Source organism: Perca fluviatilis, chromosome 23 (genome assembly GCF_010015445.1).
Source record: "Perca fluviatilis chromosome 23, GENO_Pfluv_1.0, whole genome shotgun sequence".
Lineage (NCBI taxonomy): Eukaryota > Metazoa > Chordata > Actinopteri > Perciformes > Percidae > Perca > Perca fluviatilis.
The window spans coordinates 16,586,296-16,612,121 of record NC_053134.1 but is presented as its reverse complement, the minus strand read 5'-3'; the positions used below and the strand labels follow the sequence as shown (position 1 = coordinate 16,612,121).

At 40.2% G+C, this 25,826-nt stretch overlaps 1 long non-coding RNA gene across 2 annotated transcripts in view; it reads right to left on the bottom strand.

Annotated features, from left to right (window-relative positions):
• The window catches only part of LOC120553146, a 283,955-nt gene that overhangs the window by 149,040 nt on the left and 109,089 nt on the right, over positions 1–25,826 (bottom strand). For both annotated transcript variants that reach the window (XR_005638114.1, XR_005638116.1), the window contains 2 exons: positions 24,743–24,810; positions 23,557–23,676 (listed from right to left, as the gene is read on the bottom strand). This is a non-coding gene — a long non-coding RNA (uncharacterized LOC120553146). The remainder of the gene's footprint in view (positions 1–23,556; positions 23,677–24,742; positions 24,811–25,826) is intronic.

Sequence of the window (25,826 nt, the reverse complement as noted above, 5' to 3'; positions counted from 1 at the left end):
AGTCAAAACGAAATAAAAATAAAAACTAATGAAAAATGCAAAACTATAATAACCTTGGTGGGACCAACTTTATTTTTCAGAATTAAAGCATTCTTTTGGAAAATGCACCCAGTGAACTTGTGAAAAACTGCAAAAAGGTATTTTTCATTCCATGGCACTAAACTAATTATTTGGAACTGCTGCCACAGGCTTGAACTAAAGTTATGGTAACACTATGGTAAGGGTACATGAATTATGAATTCATGCATTAATTAATTCATGATTTGTGCACTACTTCATTCCTTTATATCTTATGAGTCATCAGGAATTGACATTAGTTCATAGCCTCATTCATGACCTCATGCATGTACAACACATCAACTAAAGCATTATGCACAAGTTGTGTTCAAATCAGAATTTGCGCAGTGATGACCACATTTTTTTTGCAGAAAAATAAATAATCATGATCATGCTTAATAAATCATAATACCTAATGATGTGCCCACATACCTAATGCTTAAGTTATGTTGTTCATGTATGAGGTCACAAATGACAGACTGTGAACACGTCAATTCCTGATGATTCATGGGATATTAAGGAATGCAGTAACACATAAATCATTAATTACATAATGCATAATAATACATAGCCTACATCAATTAATTCATGCATGAATTCATGATAATTCATGTACCCTTACCGTAAAGTGTTACCAGTGTTATTCTAACCAACAACACACACACACACACACACACACACACACACACACACACACACACACACACACACACAAGTGTAATCTCATTTGATAGAGCAGATAGCTTCCCTATTGGAAACATTAATTCCATACATTTGTTAGAGTGAATTTGCTCAAGAATCAATTTATTAGCTGAAAGCCTACTGTGAAATTGCGCACAGGTGTCAGCAAAATTGGCCCGTGTGACGAGTAGCGCCTTTAAGGTTGGAATGGTCATGCGGTTCCTCTCGTCAGTCCATGTGTTGTTCATGAGCGAAAAGATCCACCCATGGGAGCATTTGTGCCCGGTAGACACATGGCGAACTGACCAAGGAGACCTACGTTTCTGAACGGAATCTCCCTGCTTTTGAAATGCCCGAACATTTCCACCCAGCGCTCGTCCGCTGACTTTCCAGCAGACCTGGAGGGACTGGTTAAAACGAGACGTAAGAAGAGGCATTGCAACAATGTTTACAAATATACATTGTAACGCTGGCTGCACAGTGCTACGATTGACCGACACACACACATTGTTAAAATCATACGCTGGACGCTTTATTAGTCTTTCTACATGGGTTTAGTTAATGATCGGGCTATAATAAGACCACGTAACCATGTAATCGCTGACAACCGGGACAATTTCACAGTGGTTGGTGTAAACTGGGCCATTTTAGCGCCCCGACAGTCAGGACTCGGGACACGCAACTCAGAATTGGGAATGTCCCGGTCAACCCGGGACGTCTGGTCACCATAAGCACGTAACAAATCAGTCATTATATTCCTGATAAACAAATGAGATAAACTGTGTTCATTAGTAAGCTTTAGTGGTGTTGGTAGGCATGTTGTTTAACTTTTACAAGAGTCAGGCTAGCTATACCCTGTGTTCCTTATTTAAGCTAATCTAAGCTAACCAGCTGCAGGCTATAGCTTCATATTTAGAGTAGGGCCTACTGATATGAGAGTAGTATCAATCTCCTCATTAAACCTTTGAAAAGAAAGCAAAAGGGCACATTTCCAAAAATGTCTATTCAATTATTTAAGAAAATCTAATATTAGTTGTGTTGCGCAACAAAATGAAAACCACTCGGAGGTAAAGATGGGTCAATCAAGCTAACTTTACAGGGTTAAATAAAAGGAAATCAGGAAGAGATCATGTTGTATCCCTGTTGTACATCCCTTAATTATAAAAGTTTACTTCACAGAAACACAGCAGGAGGTTTAACACCAACATTATGTGTGGATATGCTATGGATAAAGCAGCACTGCTGTCAGGGTTATAAATAAATATATGTCTCTCAGGTTAGAGAATCAGTAGGAAGCCTCACCGGGAAACACAGAGCTCCCCAGGCATAAATCACACACCCACACTATTTTCCATCCAAACTCCCCCTTCTTTATCATTTTTCCCCATTCCCCTCTCCACTTCCTCTCACTGTCAACCCCTCCCCCCTTTTTCTTTGCTCTTCTGGCTTTGCTCCTCTTTACCAGTTTTCATCATGTTGCCACAACTTCTCGCGATTGCTCATTCTGCCTTTTTGTCCTACTTAACATTTCTCCATTTTTCTCTGTTTCCACTGTAGCCTCTCCTCCTTCTCCCTTTGTCTCTCTCTCTCTCTCGGTCTCCCGCCTCCTTCTCCAAATTTAAATCACACCATCCTTTGTCTCAAACTGCGAGAGGATGAGGAGCCACCTGCCAAGTACAGCATGGGTTTTGAAATTGCACTCAAATTATAATTTACTGTTAATAAGATTTTGAGGCAAAGAGGTCAAAAGTCAAGACAGAAGAAAAGAGACGAGTGGGGGGAAAGGACGAAAAACTACAATGCGCTTTTTACTGCAGTTTTGTTTTATCATAGTCAGAGATACTGGAATTATTTAGGAGACATTACCACAAATTGTGTGTGTGCCGATTTACTTTGTCTGTCCAGTTGCAGTGTGTATTTGCACGCCACGTGTGGGTGTTAGTGTGTGTGAGTGTACTTTTGTGTGCACATGTGGGGCCTTAATTCCAGCCTCACCATCTAATTACTTAAATTGTGCTTACAGGTCTTATTGTACTGTACACTTTCCCTTGGAGAGCAATACCCTGTCTTCCTGCTTGCCTGCTGCATTAGCAGTAGAAATAAGCACATTAGGCAATTTTGTGCTCCATAATAAGTACTGCACCTGAGGGAGGTTTTTAAGTAAAAATGTCTGGACAGAAAGAAAAACAGCGTTCTAACCCAACCAGTCCTTCTTTTCCTCTTTTTTTTCTTCCCCCTCCTGTCCTCCTATTCTGTCTCTCATCGCTCGCACCAGGAGAGATGAGTTTCTAGAGTGCTGGCCACCCTTCACTGCTGATTGCTCTGATTTTACAATTATTAGTAGATAGGACAGTTCACCCTTTAAAAAAAAAAAAAAAAGTTTCTCTCAGCTTTCTCGCCAATCAACAGGGTAGATTGCTCCATGTCACCTCAAACAAAAGCACTTAAAAGAGTACTATGGTATTTGGGAATCCCTTCTCTATTTTATACTTGTCACTCATGTAGTTGTATAAAGATAGGCTTTATTTTCACACTCATCCGGCCTTTACTTTACACTGGACCTGCAGCTCCAGCTCGGTTCAGCCAGAGCTACCATGATGTTACAGCAGCCCCTTAAAAACAATTACAACCTTTGAAGAAAAAAAAAATTAAATGCTTACTAAAACTAAAAGCTCCAACATAAAGATACATAATAGCGTTTTCCGATCAACAGGATCATAAAAATGTTATTGTAGCCTCCAAAACTGTTACAAATCAATGTTAGCATAAATTACTTGTATGGTTAGATCAAGGCAAATGAGCGACTTGGTTAGGTTTATGGAAAGGTCGTGTTTTGTGTCAAAATAAGTTCTCACACACACACACACACACACACACACACACACACACTCTGGAGTTCTCAGGCTCAATTGTCCTGCAAAATCATTGCCAATAAGCTAAGTTACACATGCAGAAAGGAAGGAAATAAAGAAAACAGCTGATGAAAGCAGTACACAGGGACTGTTGCTGTAATGCTGACAGGCAGTATCTCAAGTCATTTAGAAGAAAAATTCCTTCACTAATTACCTATAAATTAGCTGTTGTTGTCACTTTTCCCTTTTTATACATAAAGAAGTGTTGTCTTTAAATTGCATTGCCATTAAGTAAGATGAATATTGTGCAAGTAGCTCTGGCTAAATAAGAGCATTATGATGTGAACTATCACATTCACACCTCTTGTAATTACTAGGAGCACAGCAAACAATACAAAACACTGGAACACCCACACACTCCCAGAACTCAACGTACATACAATATGTAAAAACATGTTCAAGGGCCACACATTACCAGGGGACTTCCACTTCATTAACTTTAGTAAGGGCCTCTGTTTTGGTGGGTTGTAAGAGGACGAAGTGTTCCAACACATGGACGCATCTAATGAGGCAATACGGCAGGATAGAGAAAGTGTGAAGAGTGTGTGTGTTTGTTTGCAACCTAATCACCAGTCCCCGGGTAATGACAAAAAACACGAGAGGGAGAGAGAGCGACTGATTGCAAGAAAGCAGCCATGTGTGTGTGTGAGGGTTGTATTTACTGTACATGTGTGTTTAAAGTACTACACATGTCCTCAATGATATTTCTCTTAACATAAGTGTGGCATAGCTTCAGTGAATTGCTGTTACGGGAAGATAGGGAATGTAAGTGTGATTTTGTCAAGTCTTTTATCTATCTTCAAAGCTACTTAAGGGGAAATTTAAGGAGAACAATTGGAGCATTAGGGCCCACGTGGTTAATCTAACCTTCAGCTTTCATTTTCAAAGTTGCAGTCTTTTAGAATAATATCATCCTACTGAATTTCAAAATTCAGCAGCTACAAGAGTGAAATATAGGACAAAGATGCCTCTTTCATAAAAACTGCAGTTTGTATGTGCGTGTCGGTGTTTGAGTGGAGTACATAATTTGGCACTGCCTGAATAAAATATTTCCCAGGGGCCTCTCTGCTTGGCGCTTCACTGGGGGAAAGCCTTGAGCATCTTTTCAAAATCACCCCAAGAGAGAAGAGGAGCATCCATGGAGGGATTAAATGAATTGTCAACCTTCTTCCTCTCTGTCTTTGCCACGAATAACGAGGGGCTCACAGGGGTTCTCTCTGGGTGCAATACGGTGTAGAGGCTGGGGTGCCCGATTGCATGTGTGTTATTAGAAAAACCTGGTTGGGGCAAGATTTCTCCAAACACACTACAGTACACTGCTTTGATCACACGTCTCAGTTTGGCACTCCATAGCCATGATTTTACGCTAACCCTTTACCTCTGGCAGAAATATCTTCAAGCTGCCAGCATTTGCCGAGTTTAAACTGCTTTATTAGAGGACGCTCAGCAATAAAGACAGAAAAACATTTTATAATGTGTGCTTAAAAGGATTTTTCTTCACTTCATTACATCGAATGATGTCTCAGCTGTGTGCATTAGAAAGATCAAAGGTAAGATACAAGAATGTCAAAACTCAAAGAAATGCAATATTGACTAAGGCCATGTGTACGTTTTTTGGCCTCCTGATCTTTTAACTTTTTCTGTGCTAAAATACCATAAAATCAACACGAAGAAAACAAGATGTGCAGAAAAGGTGCTGCACCTTGCCTGGCTGGTTCAACCTAGTGTGCATGACATTTTGCTGATGTTTAGCAAGTATAATGTTAACCATGTTCACCATCTTAGCTTAGGGTGTTAGCATTCTAACATTTGCTAATTAGAACTAAACAAAACTAAAACCTAAACTGGCCCATCTAGCTGCCGTGTCAAGGCAGCGCTGGTGTGGGTGTGTGTGTGTTTTTTGTGTGGCCATTTAGAGTTTGTGACACAGTGACGCAACACAGGATTTACATGCTGAAGTGAAGAATAAGCAACAACTTTAGCACAAGCTCACTAACTTAAGGTGGGCTGGCTTTAAGGTGGACCATTTATTCTTATTTTAGTGACAAGCTGCTCCTCCAGGTTTTGCTTTCCTGATTTCTCTATCACCAACCCAGGGAAAACCCTGATTAGTCATAAAACCTAAACAGGATATTTTTGTTATGTTCCTTAGTTATTGTTTTAGTTATTGACGTAATAAATGGACTTTCATAAATCTATACACTTTCTACAAGTTATGAAAGTACGTAACCTAACACTGTTTAGTTACTTGGTGGACATGGTGGACCTGTCATTTATTGAGAGGAAACACATTTTGAAATTCATAGTGTTACACGTGTTTTTCAGTACGGTATGTACAAAATATGATTATCATAGAAACTTTTTATACAGATAATATTGACATCGTTAAATATCTGTTATCAGACATATCAGCAATGTTAATATGGGTAATCGGTATTGGCCAAAATGTTTAATATCGGTGCATCCCTGTCACAAACCTAAGAATTGGACAACTTAAAATGTTGACCTGATTATGGTGGAAAAGTTAAAGCTATAGTGCGTAGTTTCTGTCGCCCCCATGAGGAATTCTAAGTAATGACAACAAAACCATCGGCACGTCACCGGAAAGTCACCGGACGACCCAATCTTCTGAACATAGCCATACTGAGAAATACGGAGAGAGTTGTGTGGCGCTGATAGTCTTAATTAGCTTTGTAGCAACTCCTTTGGCAATGGCTTGAATGTAACGGACGTTCATTAATATCAAAAAGTTATGCACTAAAGCTTTAAGGAATTTCCAACATTATCACAATTCATCCCAAAGGGAACATGAATGTATTTATCAAATTTAAAGGCGACCCACGCAGTAGCTGTCAAGACATTTAAAGCAACACATGTAACTTCTCCCGGTTTGGTCCCCCTACAGGTTGTCTCATTGGAACTACAGCTGCAGCTAAAAGTTACATAGGGTTGCTTTAAGAAAAAAATCACTAATTTCAACGTCATGGTGGCGCTAAAGGAAAAGTCTAAGGATCACAAAAGCCATTTGGATTCAACCTCTGGTAATCATGAATCTCTGAACAAAATTTAATGACAATCCATTTATAGTTGTTAAGATATATAAGTCCGGACCAAAGTGGTGGACCAACCAACCGACCGACATTGCCATCCATATAACCATGTCAGCTGCATGGCTAAAAAGCAGATTTCACAGCAATACTACCACTTCTACTGGAGTTACATTCACTAATGTATTTTGCCTCCTTTAAGTTTAGTTTTTTTCCATGATCAAATAAATTACACAAAACAAGCAGAAGTTTACCTCAGTTACAAAGTGTCCGTACAATCTAGAGAGAGCATCTGGAGCTGTTACAACACAATGAGTTAATGAGTTATCATTATGCTTCAAATGACTTGTTGTTTGTCCTAAATTAAAAAAAAAGAAGAAAAAAAAGGAGCAGATGGTTCTGGCTTGAAGCTTGAGATGCGCTCTTTCAAATCAGAGCTGAGAGTTGGATGCTGAGCTACTCCCTGTTGCGTGGTTAATTACACCATGACACAAAGACTAAGACCTGCTGATGACACGAGGAAGAGAAGGAAGAGGATGAACAGGAGGAGGAGGAGGAGGAAGGGAGGCAGTAATATTGCAGGCCGTAAAGCCATCAAAGCTCCAGTAAATGTTGACTGAAGTGTCCTTGAGATCACGGTAGAAGGGAGAGGAGTGGGCCTCTTGTGTGTGTGGTTATAACAGACTTTGTGTGATCTCATGTGTGCACACATAAGTCAACATGTGCCGATGTGCATTTGAGTGCATGTGAGGATCATTATGTGGAGGGGTGTGTGCATATGCTGGTGAGCGTGCATATGAATCCTAGTGTGAAAATGGCAGGCTGAAGAGGGATAAGAGGCTAAAGACAGAAGAACATAAGTGTGATCCGCATAATAAGGCTTTACAGATGACACACTATTGGCTTCTACAAATGCATGATACTGTCATCATTAAAAAAAAGGATCATGTCTGTATGAGTGAGCCAGTGATCAACAAGAGTCCTTTCTTGCATCTCGTCTTTAAATCTCTCAGCAATTTTATTAATTAAAGGTACAATGTGTAACATTTCTGCATTAAAATGTCTAAAAACGACCATACCAATGTTATATATATTTTTTAGTTGTGTAGTTACACTATCCCAAATATTTCCACCAAATGTCAAACCCAGAGAAATCTGTTATTTTATTTTGAGACACGGGACGTTTCCTTTAGTTGCCCGTCAGTGGCATATAACCTTTCACTGTCTAGTTACTCGTAACTTCAGTCAAAACACCGGCACCCAGATGATATGTTCAGGAGTAATTGTAAATCATACAATGTCACAGTAAAAAACACTTGTACCCATAATAGTGCTTTTTCTGCCACAAGGCATAATTTTGTGATTAATTACATGCCACTTTGCAACACAGTAATACAGCACAGATCTTTATATGATTTATTGATACATATTAATATCGATCCAGCTTAACGTTACTACAATGTGCTGGCTGACAAGTAGCCTAGCTAACGTAAATGCTAATGCTTGGTGGGTAACATTATAAAACGTTCAACACGCTCATAAAGTTACTAGTAGTATGATTGTTTTGACCACAGATAAAAGCAGCACTGGGCTAACCCACGAATAAGTTCACCAGTTACGTTAACGTTAGCTGTATAGATAGACGACTAGCACACCCCGATCTGTCTGCCTCACTCCCCCGGCGCAAAGACACTTCATTCGGGATGAGAGCTGACAACAACCCCGGGACATATAGCTAGCTAGTTACCGTTAGCCCCTAGCCAGCCAACAGCCACACACTATCATTACAGCAGTCCGTATCTGGCCAGCACTTAACTTCAGTGCCAGGTACTAACGACGCTAACAGCAGTTTAATGAAGTGTTGGGAAACAGGCCATATCAGAGGCAGGCATCCGAGTCACAACAGCAGCCATCCACAATGCTAGCTACGTGTCCGTTAGCGCTTCCGGTACTTGTGCCAAAAATCTCCTCCCTGCCGAATTTTTACCCCCTTTGCGTATAACTGTCTTTACAGTTAGCTAAATTAACCTGACAAAAGGTGGGTTAAGCACCAAAACGAATATTCAAGATTACAGAAAAGCTAATGTTAGCTTTCTGGCTCACTAGCTAACTGGTCAGTTACCAATACAGATCGAATCAAGAAAAACTTATTTATGTTGGGGCAAATGCAGCTATTTTATTAGAATGACATGAATAAACGTTACAAAACGTAACATGAACAAACTTGAATGGGTACACTTGTCCGTGAACAGATGCATTCTAACCAGCGATGTGTTTAACAATAAAAACTACAACTCCCATAACACCACGCAACTTCCCAACGTCATCAAAAGTCGTGTTTACAATCCATTGTTTTGGTTAAGAGACCCCTAGTGGCAGAAAGTTATATATTGTACGTTTAAGTTGTAGGCTAAAAATAGTCTATGAAAAATAAAATAATTAAAGAGTATTAAATGTTAATTTTCTTTCAGCTCAACATTGCACATTTAATTAACCCTGGCAATGAAAACACTCACTCAGTCACTGTACTTAAATTTAGGCAGTGCAGTTGAAGTAAATAATTACTGTTTGTATAGAAAACAATAATGTTTAACTGTGAATAAAACGGCGAATAATAAAATGCTTCCTTGTGCTTGCTCACACACACACACACACACACACACACACACACACACACACACACACACACACACACACACACACTCTATAACAACAAGCCTGCAGGGTGTGAATACTGTAAGCAACAAACTAATCAGGCAGTCAGCACATGTGCAAATTCAGATAAATGAGCACCAGCATATGTGCGCAACTTCCACTGCTGACTCTCAGCCGATCACCACCTTGCATCTGTCCTATAGGACAAGGCAGGAAGACCTACAATGTGTGTGTGTGTGTACGTGCATGTGTGAGTTAGTGTGTGTGTGTGTGTTTGTGTGTGTGTGAGAATTAATGTGTGTGTGTATGGTGACAGGAGCCCGCCACTCTGTTTATCCCATAATCCGCCCTCTAAGGGCGAGTGTGCTAAACACGGATTGCACTCCCCGTGTAATCTACAAAGGCATCATCGCCAACATACAGTACGTGCATGCACATATGCAAACACACACAGATGTTGGGTGGCTTTGAGCTACATCTGGCAACAATACATATACTCTATGAGCATTAACACAAACCCATTCAAGAATTTTGTGTAGAAGAAAAAAAAAAAAAAAAAAAGACAAAAAAAAGTAAATTTAACATAAGAAAAATAAACAAACACCTGTCTCCTTGTGCACACGCAAACACAACGTACTGGGTGGCCTTCAGCAGAATCTGATAATTTCATTCAGCCAATCAATGCTCATCAGCCCACAGGCTGGGGGGGTTCTTTGAGAACATGTGCTCCTGACAGCACACGCACTCTCTCTCTCGCTCTCTCACAAAAACTCTCAAGCATTCACCAGTTGCATTGTTCAGTTTCACCCCATGGACGGATGGACGGACGTGTACACACACACACACACACACAAAGAACAGGAATAATGAGGGATTTATATTCAACTTCCTTTCTATGCAGAATTTTGCTCCGAGTAAAACAGAGAAAAACAAAAACACAAGGACACTCTGGGATCTCGGCTATAAGCCTCCTTTTGCCCCATTTCCAGGGGCCCATTTCAGGAAGGAGGTTTAACAAACTCTGAGTCTAACCCTGAACTCTTGAGGTGATTTACCCTGAGATGGGAAACTGAGTTTTGGGTTCCAGAACAGCTGATTCGAGTTGGTTCAATCAACTCAGAGTAGGTTCACTCAGAGTTAAGCGCGTGCACCACCACTATAAAAAGGCAGCATGAATGGAGCCATGATACTACGACTCACCATGGTAACAAGCACAAACAAACTGGTCGGCGGAAATACTCATGCGCACATACAGCCAGTTTGAACATATATTTCGTTAAAAAAGCAACACAGTGGCTGCTGCAAAAGAGAGAGAATTTGCGTGGGAGAAAATTGCTGCAAGAGTAAATGCGTAAGTTCCAATATAGTGTATTAATATCATTTTTAATCATAAGTATAATATTACTGGTGAAATGGTATTGAACCTATAATCTATTTCATTTAGGTGTAATCCTGTGGGCGAAAAAGTCCTAGGCCTACTAATCCCATTCTGAGGCTGCAGCACAATCATTAACAGAATTATAATTCATAATCTTTTATTTCAAAGGGTTTACATCATTCACCTGCAATCCTGTGGAACTCCTTTTTAATGTCTCTTACTGGTTTGTGTACAGGGAACACTACAAAAACATTTAAAACACGTTCCAGAGTGAGTCACATTCTTCTGACGGCGCTTTGCTATACAGTGGCTTTGCTAAATATGCGCCGCATCACCAATGTTGTAAAGAAAATTGCCGTTTGCAAAGAAACGTAATGGGACACAAATAATGTGCTGGGATGTAGAGCATGTCCACGATGGGTGACGTTAGTGATATGAGGACGGATAAGGTTATGTAGGCTTCATAACTGATAGACTGGGAAGAAAAACGATACCGCTCAAATAAGTAGGCTAGTACCTGGAAATGAAAATGCATCTATAGTCGGGGCCGCAATATCATCTCCCGATGTATGTTTAACTCCCTGCAAAGTAATACAGCTTCTTAATCAGGAATCAGCTAGGAACAAAAACGTTTTATAGTCTGCCTAACATGGTTAATAAAGCAACCCTGTTTTTTTATTCGTGCAGATAAACTGCGCTAAAATGCGCCTGATACAGACTGAATGAATGAATGAGGAAATGAAAGAGCGCTGTGTCAGAGGGAGGAGACTGGGAGAAACTCGAGGTTTATTGAAGAAAACCTGCTCCCGACCAGGTTAGGTTCACAGGCTCAGTTACCATAGTAACTGACTGAGGTTAAGTTACCGATCTTTCTAAAACGGGCTGGAGTTACCCCTCTCTCTCTCTCAGGTTTGATTAACCTCCCTTTCTGAAACAGAAAACTCAGAGGTTCCCCTCATCTCAGGGTTAACAAACTCAGTTTTCACTAAACCTGCTCTCTGAAACGGACCCCTGCGCAATTTCAGCTGCTAAGAATTTCATTTTTCATTGTTTTTACTCACATTTCTTTTTATAGCATTGGTAAATCTGGCAATTTTTGGTTTTACATCACAATGGTCGAATTTAAAATGACTATTCTTCTGGGCAAAGCAGGCTATAATGATAGGAGATCAGTGTAAATGGTGAAGAACATAACTGCCACACAATAAAAGCATGTTCTTCTCACTGAAGCAAAACGGCACAGTACATGCATGTGGCCCATATGACATCCTTTGAGATTAATGAAAGAGCTTAAAACCATACTGCTTGCAGTATGACACACACACACACACACACACACACACACACACGATAATAAGAAAGTGTTCTTCTTGCTCATTAGAGCATCTCTATCCTAAGGTTCTGCGGCCACAGGACAAATGAGCTAAGGGTGAAAGAAAGTCTCTTTCCATCACCGTTCATCTTTTTGGCTTCATCTTTGCTTTCTCAGAGCCTTAAAAGCTTAGTCTCTGTCCATCTTTCCTACACTGCCTTTTCCAATCCACGTCTCCTCTTTCTCCTTTGTTTCTCTGTTGTACAATGCATGTACCACTAGAGCTGCTTTCTTTCTTTGTCTGGAACCTTTCATCTGTGTCTACACCTGCGGCCCTCCATGATCTCACAATGAAAAAAACATTTACAGAGCCGAGTTGGCCTAATTAGGCTAAATAGAATATTGAGACAACCCAAAGGGGATGCTTTTGTGCCTACTGTCCATAAGGATGCTTTATGAGCATTTGGAACTTCACATGCAATTTACCCAAGGGCTGGACCTTTCCCCAAAAAGCCCTGTTAAGCAGAGCAGGTCTTCAGCGCTCAGAGTGGACCATGCATCATCCCACGCCGCAGAGGACTACAGAGAGCTTAAGATGCCATGAGGCTCATGTTGTCTATCATATCAAGTCATTTGAGTTTGTAATATTGAAGTCAGTGTTTCATATTCAGACCTTGAAAGGCAGAGCTCTTGCGATGCTGAACACGTTCGCTAATAAGAGCAGCCAAACATCAGTGCTGTGCTTTTCACCTGTGAACTTGTGGATACTTTTTCCAGATTCAAAAACTGTTGAGACGTGGAGATCAACTGTACGGACTGCACTGGCTTGTTGCACAACACATTGTTCAACTCTGACCTGCAACCCTTTGCTGCATGTCATTCCCCCTCTCTCTCCCCTTTGAAGTCTAAGCTGTCCTGTTGGAAATAAAGGCCTAAAATGTCAAAAAATATTCATATTTATCAGCAATTTTGTTTTTAATACACCTTGTCCGAACAATGAGTGCTTGCGTGTTCGTCATTAAAAGAAAGACAATTGGACGAAGAAAGAAAGAATATTTCTCGAAACGCTGCCATTTCAAGAACTCTTTTACAGTGGCCATCACTTCAGCAATAGCACCTACATCTTTTCACAGACATGAAGAAAGGTAATCTTGCTCTGAAACTCTCTTCTGAATATTTCCTTACTGTTCATGTTGTATTTTCCACTGATTCTATTATCCGTCCCTCGCTCTCAGCGGGGGAAGAGAGTGCCTTGTGTATTCCTTCAGATGGCAAGACAAGCTTTGAAGAGGCTCCTTCTCTCTCCCCAATAGCTGTCTCAAGGATAAGGATATTTAATGTGAGGAAGTGAAACGGCCCAATGAACCAACCTCGGCACAGCACCGTTACATCCCGTTCCACAGAACATAAAAGTCAACGTGTCCCTGCAATGTGCATAAAACCTGAGGCCTTCAGCCATGTGTAGTGCTTGATGGGGTACAAAAAGGTACATAAATGACTAGACTTAGTCGGCCTTTTGTAGATGTGTTTCTGGAATTTTCTTTTCCTCCCTACTTGGATGGATATTCCATGGTCAGAGGTACAGTACAGGCCAAAAGTTTGGACACACCTTCTCATTCAATGCGTTTCTTTATTTTCATGACTATTTACATTGTAGATTCTCACTGAAGGCATCAAAACTATGAATGAACACATATGGAATTATGTACTTAACAAAAAAGTGTGAAATAACTGATTCCTCAAAGTAGCCACCCTTTGCTTTTTTTGATAACTCTGCAAACCCTTGGTGTTCTCTACTGATGAAGAAAATATTAACGTGAGATAACTTCTATAATCGTTGGATTTCGATTTAGTTTTTTTGACAGGCTTAAGTGTTCATGACAAGATATAACCATGATAAATCTGGTGATGATCATCGTTGTTTAGATACATTAAACCACGTTAAGCTTTTTCAAGTTTAGCGTTTAATGTCCCTGTCGTAACTGTTGGTCATTTCCTTCGCGAGCTCCTGATAAATGATGGCGTTTCTTAGATTTTTGCTATCTAAAATAGCTGTTATATTTTTCTGGTAAATTAAATTAAAAAAGTATCTTGTCTCCTCGTTTGTCCACTTACATCTGTTTTTGTTTTGCAAACAGAGCGGAAATACTGGGCGGAAATGAACTGAAACTTCTTCTTCTTCGTTTTATTGCGGGTTGAACCATAAAATGACCTAAAACTTAATCGCAATTCATTATTTATTCGGCAAATAACGTTTCCATCAGCGTTTATCGCATAAGCCGTATATCGATCAAGAGAAAATTTCGATTCCGATGAGACCGAACGTATTTCATTTGAGTCGATATTCATGAAATTCAGTCGGATTTTACTGTTTCCATAAGGCATTTTTCATTCGATATCACTTAATTCGGATAAAAACGGGTCGATGGAAACATAGCTAATGAGCTTCATGAGGTAGTCACCTGAAATGGTTTTCACTTCACAGGTGTGCTTTGTCAGGGTTAATTAGTGGAATTATTTCCCTTATTAATAAAAAAGCAAAGGGTGGCTACTTTGAAGAATCTAAAATATAAGACATGTTTTCAGTTATTTCACACTTTTTTGTTAAGTACATAATTCCATATGTGTTCATTCATAGTTTTGATGCCTTCAGTGAGAATCTACAATGTTAATAGTCATGAAAATAAAAAGGAAACACATTGAATGAGAAGGTGTGTCCAAACTTTTGGCCTGTACTGTATATAGATGATGATTCTTCACTAAGAATAAAGAGCTTTGGCATAATTCATTGTTGCTCCGCACTTAGAAGCACCTGTCTCTGCATGTTACAGATGTTTAATTGATAATGAGTCTGTCTTAGCCTAATGCATGCATAACAAAGTCCAATATTTGGCATGTGTAATTAACTCATAAAAACAAGTACCTCCTCAGTGATCAAATCAGGCTGATACACCTGCATGACTGCAACTGTTGCTTTTCCAAATGATGTGAACCACTTACTGCAGCCGTAGGTATACTATTGAAATAAATACATAAATTAAAAACTGCCCAAATAAAAAGACAAGGACATTTGAGACTTACTTTGGGTACCTGTGCCACAAAGTAACTTTTTCAACGTACTGCATCCATTTGCCTGTACAGTAGGTGCGTGTCTATGTGTGCTTTGTGTATAGATGTGTATGATTTGTTTACACCAAGTCATATAGCATTAACTGGTGCCAAAGCCAGAATCTAAATGCAGGAAAGTGAACTCAGCTACACCTCTACGTGGGAGGTTATACAAGAACCTTATCGTACTTCCATTTCTATTATCCAGTGGAGAATGCAAGCAAGCTGGCAGCAGCTCCCACTCTTGTTTATTTGCCTTTATAGATTTTTTTTTTCTCTCTCCCTCTCCTTTTCTTTTTTTTTTTCCCCCTCTAATGGAACCCGGCACTGTGCCACCTGCCAAATTGTAGCGGTAGAGAGAAAAGAGCAAAATAAATACAGACTCTGTGTGTGTGTGTGTGTGTGTCTTGTCGCGACGCCGCGTCCTACGTGCCCGCCTTCGCACGCCTTACACGCACTACGCACGCACATGAGTTGGGGCTTGTTGGAAACCAAAAGACTATATATGTGTGTGTGTGTGTGTGTGTGTGTGTGTGTGTGTGTGTGTGTGTGTGTGTGTGTGTGTGTGTGTGAATGTTGTGGACTTTCACAGCCTGTTATTTGTGCGCTGCTGTCAAATGAGCTCTCAAAAAGGAGCAATCAGCAGGCCAGGGCATCGGAGGCCGTTTGGCAAATCAAAACACAAACCAGTGTTATTGAATTGTCTTGTCGTGTCATGTCGCCCCGGCCCAGTGTTTTAAAAAGTGACATGTGTGGCTGAATCGAGGCCAAATGGGCCAATCAATTAAGTGCTTTTGGGTCGGTTTGCTGGTTTGCCAAGCCAAACGGGGGCCTCTCTTTGGCCAATAAAGAAAAGAAAAGATGATTTTTGCAGAAAAAAGGAAAGGAAATACAAATGGAGAGAGATGTGCAGATTAATGTGTTCTAGAGCTGAGAGGCCCAATGTCCGTAATGCAGAATTTCACAAGCCTACAAAACAAATATTTTAGTTTGCCACTCCATCCAGCTCTCATGGTCGGCTGTTATAATGAGAGCTTCAAGAGCCAAAACCTTTCTAAAGTGACTCACATCCTGATGACCACTGCAAACTGGATTGCCACTTCACTGAAGTAGGGTAAATAGAGGAACATGTTATTTTATTTATTTATTTATTTTAACTTAGCTACTGATTTAACCTCATTATTGTGATCATCTGTCTTACATTTTAAATACATAATTTATTCATCAGTTGACAAAATATTTTCACTAGCAGCTCTGTTTTTGTGCCATATTTTCATCCCAGGGGCTTTGAAAAGGGATTTGGTTTTTGATTATGCAATCAGTTACCCATAAGAGCATTGTTAATCCCTAAATTACCTTAGTGATGCTGAGTTTTTTTGTTCAAGCGCATGAAGACATTTTCTCATATAGGCTAAATTTGTACAGTTTTTAAACCAGAATGAATTATAAAATCAAATTACTGCGCGACTCCTCATTTCGCTTATTGTCGCCTAATATCAGCATGGAAAGTGAGCAGTCTATTCAGAGGCATTTACCGGAGAAAACATTGACTGTTGAATGCTTTTTGAATGTTGTCAGGTTCAACGCAAAGGAGCAAAAATAATGCAGGCTCATTATAGCGCACCTGGGGCAAGGGAGTCATTTGCTATGTCTATATGTGTGTTTTATAATAAGTATCTGTTTTTGCGTACGAAAGAGAAGAATGAATGATGTGTGTGGGATGATGCATTAGCAGCATCCTCCCTCTGATTTATTTTTCCCTGCAAACATCTGGGGGAATTGAAATATGGCAATTAACCATAGTCCTTATAAATCCACCGCAGTTTAAAAATTACAACACAAAGAAAGGGGAAGGTAACTGGATATCCGGCCGATAAGAGAGTCATCCGGCGGAATTTCCGGCAGCACCAGCGCATCCCGGAAGTGGAACGTCATGGATATAGACTAGGTCACTACTGTAGATATAGCTGGGCAGGCCAACAGAGTAGAGCAGATAAACACACCATTTAAACCATTCCATACAATTCTTTTTGTCTTTTTTGGAAATGCAAAACTCCGAAATCTTTAAATGCCAAGCGTCGTTCTTACTACAGCCATATGCACACCGCTTCAATATGTGGAGAAATACTGCTTGAAAGACCTGCCATATAGTTGCTAAGCGATGATGAACAATCGCAGTGGGAGAGTGGCATCTCCTTTAACCAGCCAGACAGATCGTATCAGAGTGTTTGCTTGCTTGCTTCGGGCACTGCGGTGCCATCAGATAGCATTTGATAAGAGTGTGACAAGCTAAGGCAGCAAAGGTCAGGACATGATGGCAATGAGGGCAACAACGGCCCATCACTGTGCTGGGGAGGCAGATTGTTGAGGGTTGGGCTCAACAAACCTAGACTCCACAGCTCTTAACAACTACAGACCCACCAACTCCCATTTCTTTTCAAAGTCGTTGCAAACGTTGTATTCCACCAGCTGATCGCTCATCTCAGTAGTAACATTTTTGAAAAATGGCGATTAGGTTTCTGTGCTCTTCACAGCACAGAAACTGCCCTCCTGAGGGTGAGCAATGACCGCCTGTTGGTTGCTGATGCAGGTAACACCACTGATCACACTGTCCTTTAAAACCGTCTGAAGGACTTTGTGAACATCTCCGGGGTTGCCCTTAAAGTGGTTCACTTCACTAAGTGTTTAACTGGTAGACACTTCTCTGTTAGTATCTGATTCTGTGTCATTTCCAACTCCTACCCACTATGGCATCCCCCAGGGCTCAATTTTAAGTCCCATTCTTTTCTCCCTTTACATGCATATGGGTAACATCACACAAAACCATAAGATTCAGTTCCACTGCTACGCTGACAATACTTAGAATAAACTTAATGACAAAACCAGCCTATAAACCCTTCATAATTGCCAGTGACAGTAAGATTTCTGACAACTTCCTTCAGCTTAATTAAACACAATCTGAGGTCATCTTTGCCCCAGGCTCATAATGATAACTCCACTGGCTTCCAATTCAAAGCCAGAAATCATGGTATAATATTTGACTCTGACCTTAAACTAGACCGCAGTGCCCCGTTTTAAAATCACTCCTTAAAACACACTTGTATAAAGCTGCTTTTAATTCTTGATTTAGATGATTTGTTTACTTTGTCGGTTATAATTAATTTGATTGTTTTTACATTCATATTTGTAACTGCCCTGTAATACATACTTTGCTACCTGATACTTTGTCTCTTTTCTCCATGTATTTCATTGCTTTGCATTTTTATTAATTATTATTATTATTATTATTATTATAATTAAAGATGAAGTGGCAATAGATGTAGCTGCTTATAGAGGTATACTGCTTCTGAAGCAAATTGCTCAGAAGTCTTGCATCTCATACAATTGTACAAATGTGCAGGGGATGGGAAAGTAGACATGGATTTGAGAGACAGGTTTTTTAATGCAACTTGACAGTTTCTTTCAAGAATTATGAAAGACATTTAAATACCGACACAGGATTTATGTAGGATTAGGGCTTCTACAATGACATCGGGGGGCAAGCCCTTACAATTGAAAGCTGCATTTGATTTGTCTTCAATTGCCCTTTCCACGTAATCTTGATGTCACACATTGCTGCAAGGTCATGGGAGTTGCACTTTTAAGCCAATCCAGGCAGAGGCCGTGTCTCTGCCAAGCCGATTCTAGCAATCCCCATTACGCACACATTGTCATGCGTCGCTGCTCAGCTCAAATGAGTTACAAAGGAAGCAGGGAGAGGAAACATTAGCAGCAGTTGGATGGACTGGATGCATAAAAATATTAGAGAGTGATTTATGGCCCATGTCAATCTGGTTCCAGGCAAACAGCACTGTGTAAGCAAAGGCCCCTCCGGCATCTCTATCCACCATTCTGGTACAATGGGTGACAGGGAGAGACTATAACGCCATAATCTTTCAGCATCAATCAAAGAGAAAGTCTACCTGTGAGATACTGCCACTCATGCTCCTACTGCTAAACTTCAATCCCAAACCTAGTCTTATCCATATACCCTTACCCCAACGTGGCTAAAAAACTAAAACAAGCTAGATTAGACACCCACAGACTAAGATACGAAAGAAAAACAATGTCAGATTGTCCCTAAATGATGCACTGTTTTGGGGCTTCATGGTAATGTTTGCTGTTACAAGGCTGGAAAACTAATGACAGCCAATGGAGTACGCAGGTGGTAGGTGTTTAGAAGACAATGTAATACAGTTTATGTCAGTGTAAGTGTATGTTAGGTTTCTTTCAATGTTAATTAGTTATATTGCTTCATATATTGGTTCATTGATGAAATGTAACCAATAAAGACAAAATGTTTACATTGTAACCAGCAGCTGCTGTAGCTACCTACTGACAATAGATCTTTTTCACGGCAGACATGTTGAAATGCCATAGTAGGAAAAGCACAAGTGTATTCAAAACCATTAATGATGGCTGCATTCCACTTAGGAGAGGCCCTGGTATTGTGCATGCTGACTCACTGAAACAGCTTACTGGGACACTTGATGGAACTGAGCCATCGTTAAGGTTATCAATTTCAGCTGTGCTTTTCCTGCTATGACAAGTCAAAAATGTCTGCTGTGAAAAAGGTCCATTAGGTCTCTTTCATAAAGATCCTTCCATTGAACTAATAAATTTGTCAGACTCTTCAGAATTTCAATAAGTGGCTGTCATCATGGCTGTCTATCACTGTACAGTTATAGGAGAAGGTTTATTATTATGACGTCAAACTTTTTGTTGATCTATAGACCAGTATATGAATAGGTATAAAGCAAATAACTGTTAGTAGGTGCCTGGGAACTTCACTTTGTAATATACACTCTTTTGGAGAACTACACTGTACCCAGTTTCCTTTTTCCCTGGATTACAGAGATTTGTTCTGCATTTGTATGGTTGGAGAAGACTGTGATTTGTGTGAGTCCGAACAGAATCAGACATCAGCATGAACAATGGCATGCTTAAAACTGTCTGGAAAAAAAAACCCAGAGGCCAGAGAATCATTAAAAATGGAAAATACCTCATTGAGCATGTTAGTGGGGATGATTTCTAAGATGCAGTAGAAAGAGTTCATACGGGTGAGTATACTCTGTATACTATGAAACTGTAATGGGTTGAATTTACATGGGGAATAAAGTTGTGATACAATGGCAAAACATTCCAAAAACCTTTAAAAAAAAAAAAAACTAGTTAAACAATTCCGATGAATGGGTTAAAATGTTAAAAAGTTTACTTAAAAACAATGACAAAAACAGTGAGTAAGGCTATTCACACAACAGGTATTTTACAATCTGATGGTTGTTGGCAAAACAGAGCACCTTAAGCACCTCATGCTGCACCATGGGGGTAAAAGCCAGAGGCTCTTGGTGCTCGGTCGATGACAGCTCACCGAAGAGAGGGTGGATGGTATTGTGTAGGACAGATTTCAGTTTAGTCTGCGCCCTCCACCCTGCTACTGCCTTCAGGCTGTAGCAGCTAGTCTTTTTTTTTTTTTTTCAAACCGGTCTGTTTATTCTGCTTGCCTCCTCCATCTCAGTACTGCCTCTTCTGCACAGCACAGCGAAGAACAGCACACTGGCCACCACTGATTTGACTGTAACTTCTTTCTGAAGTCATCCACTAGTTCCTTCATTTTGCTGACACTGAGCTGCAAACAGCGGCATCATCAGAAAAGGTGCACCGAGTGCTACGTGAGAGCTAAAAGACTTAGTTCCCATACTCAAATACAACATTGTCTTGTCTTCCTTACTAGAGTAGTAGAAAGTGGATCTTGTAACTTCTGCAAATGGTGCTTCTTCACAGCTTTAATATTTCAAACATTACATTGTGTAAATATAATTTAAAAACATTTCTTAAATGCATTTACGGCTTTAAAATGACTTAAATAAAAAAATTAATTTTTTTTCCCCTACGCAGCGCTTGCATAGTCTCCTTGCACAACCAGCTACATCCCAGAAGCCAGGATGAATTTTTGGGAGGATTTGCTGCAGGATCACTAGCCACTCAGAACAACTCATTCATTTTACCATGCAGCCTCGGGAATATGTGTACATGCTCACACACGGCATTCGATTGAATGTAGATACAAACACATGCGCTCACCTGCACACCTACTCATTGGTGGATACAGTATCTAGTCAAGAATATTACTTGGACGTTCCAGGGAAGCAGCAAGTTTAGAGGAGACATTTCAAGCGCAGTCTCACCACAAGGTCACAGTTTGCAGGCAGCAGCAGTAGCAGAATAACGACTCTCCATCTCCCAGCCCCATTTAACTGACTGATGCTTTTTGACATGTCGAAGCAATGGAGCCTGTTAGCCTCCGGGAGGCTTCAATTAGGACCAGGACTTAATGCAGCAGAGAACTTTGCAAAGCCCTGATACAAGGTTTCAACCACACTCAAATCAATACGGAGAACATTGTTAAAAGGCAGCTCTACAGAACCCCACGCTTTCAGAGTAGCTCAACAACTCTGAGATAGGCGAATGTAGATTGTGTGAGGGGTAAAGCAGCGACAGAGATTTCTGTTGGTAGTAGATGTGTAATGTAGCCGGACAGAGGCAACCAAGTGCTTGTGACATACACAAACGTGTTTGAATCTTAAAAACACACAAATCGGAAATTGTTTCAGCTACACCCGGTGCCTGCACAGTGCATCACACACACACACACACACACACACACACACACACACACACACACACACACACACACACACACACACACACACAGTTCCAGTATGATAATGAAATAGAGGATCATAGCTGTGAGTGACGCAGCCGCCGCACTATGTCACAGCCCTTCCGACAGGTCCATTTCCTTGCAGCAGGCATGTGATTCAGCTGAAGCTCCTATATAACTGCCACTGCCACCTTGCATCGGCCCTATGTACCTGATTTATGGATAAGATGCGTGCAGTTTTACACTCCCTGTGGGACCAAGCCTATTTGATTTTGTCAGGGGCAATTAAACAGTCCATGTTGGGGCTTGCAAACTGTAATATGATGAACTATGAAGAGATACCAATGATTATTTTTATATTTTTAGGCTTGATGATTCTTGATTTAGCAGAAAAGAAGCTCCAACTGGGAATTATGTTTTGTAGGGAATGTGAGTATTGCACTTATTTGCATCAGCTTCAGTGAATAGCAAATATCAAACGTTAAAGTTTTGTCTGACTTCTCAATTCTTAAGTACATATTCCATCGCTGGAAACTTTTTTGTTGTTGTTTTCATCACTGCAGTGAGTGGTATTCTGTTCCAGTAGAAGCCGGTTTGATGGAGCAATGGAAAAACAACTTTGAAACAGGCAGACCTAGAGGTTGGCTGTATATCATTTTCCCCCCACAGTGCGAGTGCATCATTGTCTGGGCTGTACCAGTCAGAACTGACAACAGAGGGTGACACTGAAAGGTCCTGGAGTTCAGCTGCCTGAAAATGTCACTGGGCTGGCTCTGACAGAATGCCACACAGGGAGAGGGGAGGGGATTTAACTGAACACCACCCTTAAAGTGCTGCAGATCTCTCTCACACACACATACTGTACCCTCTTGGAAATAGACAGTCTCTTCCTCCTCCATCTTGAACTTGACATTTCAAGTTGAAATAATGTCCCTTAATCATAATTTCATTCTAAATCTAAGTATTGGGTTTCTGAATTGTGTGGTGTTAAAAGGTTGTTTGTGTTTTCATAGTTGTTTATCTTTCAAAGACCGCACATTATTCGCTTTATTTAAAGCTTGCAGTCAAGTATTTAAGTTCTTTGAAAGAGACGAACACCATCAACCTGGCGGCCAGGGCGATACAGACGCTGCCTCTGGACCACCCGAGAAGCACAGGAGCCGATCAACTTCAATGGACATCTCTGACTACATACAGACAGACAAATCAAGCATTTTGAGTTTAAAAATTGCCAAAATGAAAGTCCCACATTTGTACTATGTAAATAGCTAGCTATGTTCCCAGCTAACGTTTTTTTTTTTCCTCGCCAGCCCTCCCAGACAGTTGATCTAGGGAAACCACTGATTTGCTGTGGTCTTAAACCACAGCAAATCAAGTGTCACCAAATCTAACCATAACAACTTTAATTTAATTGACAGTTAACAGTCACCTGTTCATACAGTACATTGACATACTGAGTGAATTTTTGGGATACTGAAGATGTGTCAGTCCCTCTAATAGCAGACAGCATGTTTCTATAAGCGTGTGAGTTAAAGTGCATGTGCACTAGTGTGCGTACTGGAAGTATGTAAGGTGTGGATTCATCACGGCTTTCAATCCTTTGATATGTGACGGGGGGAGGAGAGGGTAAATCAGAAACGTCTTTCCTCATTACACCCGACTCCCCCTCTCCTCTACCGCTGACAGAGAGACTTATATCCTACCTCCACCAGTCGGCTTTCTCAGCATGGCATCAGTCCATCCGCATGAGTAACTGTAGCTCTTCCCTCGAGTCAAAATCAGTGCATCCGCTTGATCCGATTGGCCACGCACGTCAGCATCACCTAGTGTGAACAGACAAGATAAAGAAAAAAGGGTTTACCGTCTGAAGTCTGGCCAAGTGCTGCAGGTTTTCCACAAAAATGAATGTAAAGTACATTTTCTCTGTGTGTCAACTTATTGTTTCAGCTCCTAATCTTTCCATGCTGTCAACTTTGTTGGTCTCGTCCTTACCAATGCAATTGTGCAAGGCGTGAAGGGTAAAATATAGCCTGTTGATAACATTGAGATATGGAAGTCTGCACAAAATCTTTCTATGAGGTATGTACAGACTTTGCAAGACCACAATGGAAAAATCACAGGTCATTAAAACTTGGGTCTTATAGGACCTTCATATCTTTTACTGTTATTGCTTGCATTACTTACTCCTTACCCTGTTTGTTTTTTCCCCCCTCAATGTCACCATGTTCCAAAATTTCAGTAATTAACTAGTGAGTACATTGTTATCCTAATCGATAAAAATGGTGGCCAAAACGATTTGAATAAGACCCCTGTTGACAAAAAGTAGGATTATCATTAATATCTTTAACCAGATACAAATATATTCTATTCATTTAGAGATCTGGGTATGATCCGTGCTAATATTCATATCACATACAGTACATAGTAAGAGGACATTGGACATGTTCATGCAATTTATCATCAGATCAGAATCAGAAAAGATTTATTGCCAGGTAAGTAGCACTTACTAGGAATTTGCTTTGGTGCCTTTATATGAAAATATTTAAACATTAATATGAAATAAACAAACAAATACAAAAACATTAAGAAAGAAAAAAAGAGGCCGCATGGATTAGTGCAGGATGTGCAAGTCCAGGATATATAGTCATGGCACTTAAACCCTTTTTAAACTTTCATTAGAGGAATTCACTGTATTCTTAGCAAAGCTTTTATTCTGGAGAACAAGCTGAATACACCGAATATGCTCCTTGATGACAATGATGTTTACAAACAAGAAGATCATAGAGAGAGCAGGTTTTCTTTGAATAGAGATTTTTAATTTAAATAGCGAGAGAAGCGTAAAAATTAAAGCACGATATGTGAATAGCAGGGTCTGTAGTTGCCACTTACCTGCAAAAGACGATTAGACCTTGTTCCAGTGGAAGGACAGGAAGCATCTCTGCATTTCGTCATCATTTCTGAGAGAGAAACAAGTATTATGTTATGCCCATTTCGAAAACGTTTAAAAGTTCAATTTAAACATTTTAACATGAAAACAAAAATAGGACTACTTCCCCTAAAAGCCCATTTTTCACAGCAGACATTTTGACTTGTCATAGTAGAAAAAGCACAGCCATTACTAATAACATTAATGATGGTTCTGTTCTATTCAAAGCCTGCACAATACCAGGAGGACCCTAAAACCAAAGCAGCTGCATGGAATTCAGCCATCATTTATTTTATTTATAGTTGTGCTTTTCCTACTGTGACATGTCAAAATGTCTTCCATGAAAAGGCCTGTTGCTTAGTCATCAACCTATTATTAATATGACTAAATATGTATGTACCTTTTTCTGATGGTGGTCATGTCAGGTCTGCTTTACGTTTTCTGTCTACAAGACCCCCATTTCAATCTTCCCTAAGCCGGCCACACACACTTCTCTAAAAACAAATTGGGTAGCAGGTGTATGAATACAGCCATATATCCACGGTTACATAAAGAAACCCTCTCACACAGATGCTGCCAGCTGCACGTGTGTAATAACACAAATAGACACACATACCTCACACACACACACCCACACGCAGCTGAGAGGTTTCCCTGGTAACCAATGGCCAGGAAAGGACTTGTATTGAGCGACAGTGTTTTAGTGCATATGACCATTTGACCACATATTGAATCTCCTTGCTGTTGGTGGAATTGAACATTGTCATTTAACTAAAACGCAAAACAGATATAAACATTTTTGAAAGGATAGTAAAAAACTATTGTATGACTTTTAAAATACTGAGTTCATTCCTAACAGCTTGGGTAGTTTCTATTATGGATTACTTTGTCTATGATAAGAGCACTTCCACAGATGTTATCTTCACTCTGCACGGCTACACAGATGACTTTTGCAGCGTGTGCAGAGTTGTCAGGTATTCATTTTCATAAAGACACATTATGGTGAAGTGATTTGCAGCCAGAGGCGCTGCGGTGTTAATTGGAAGA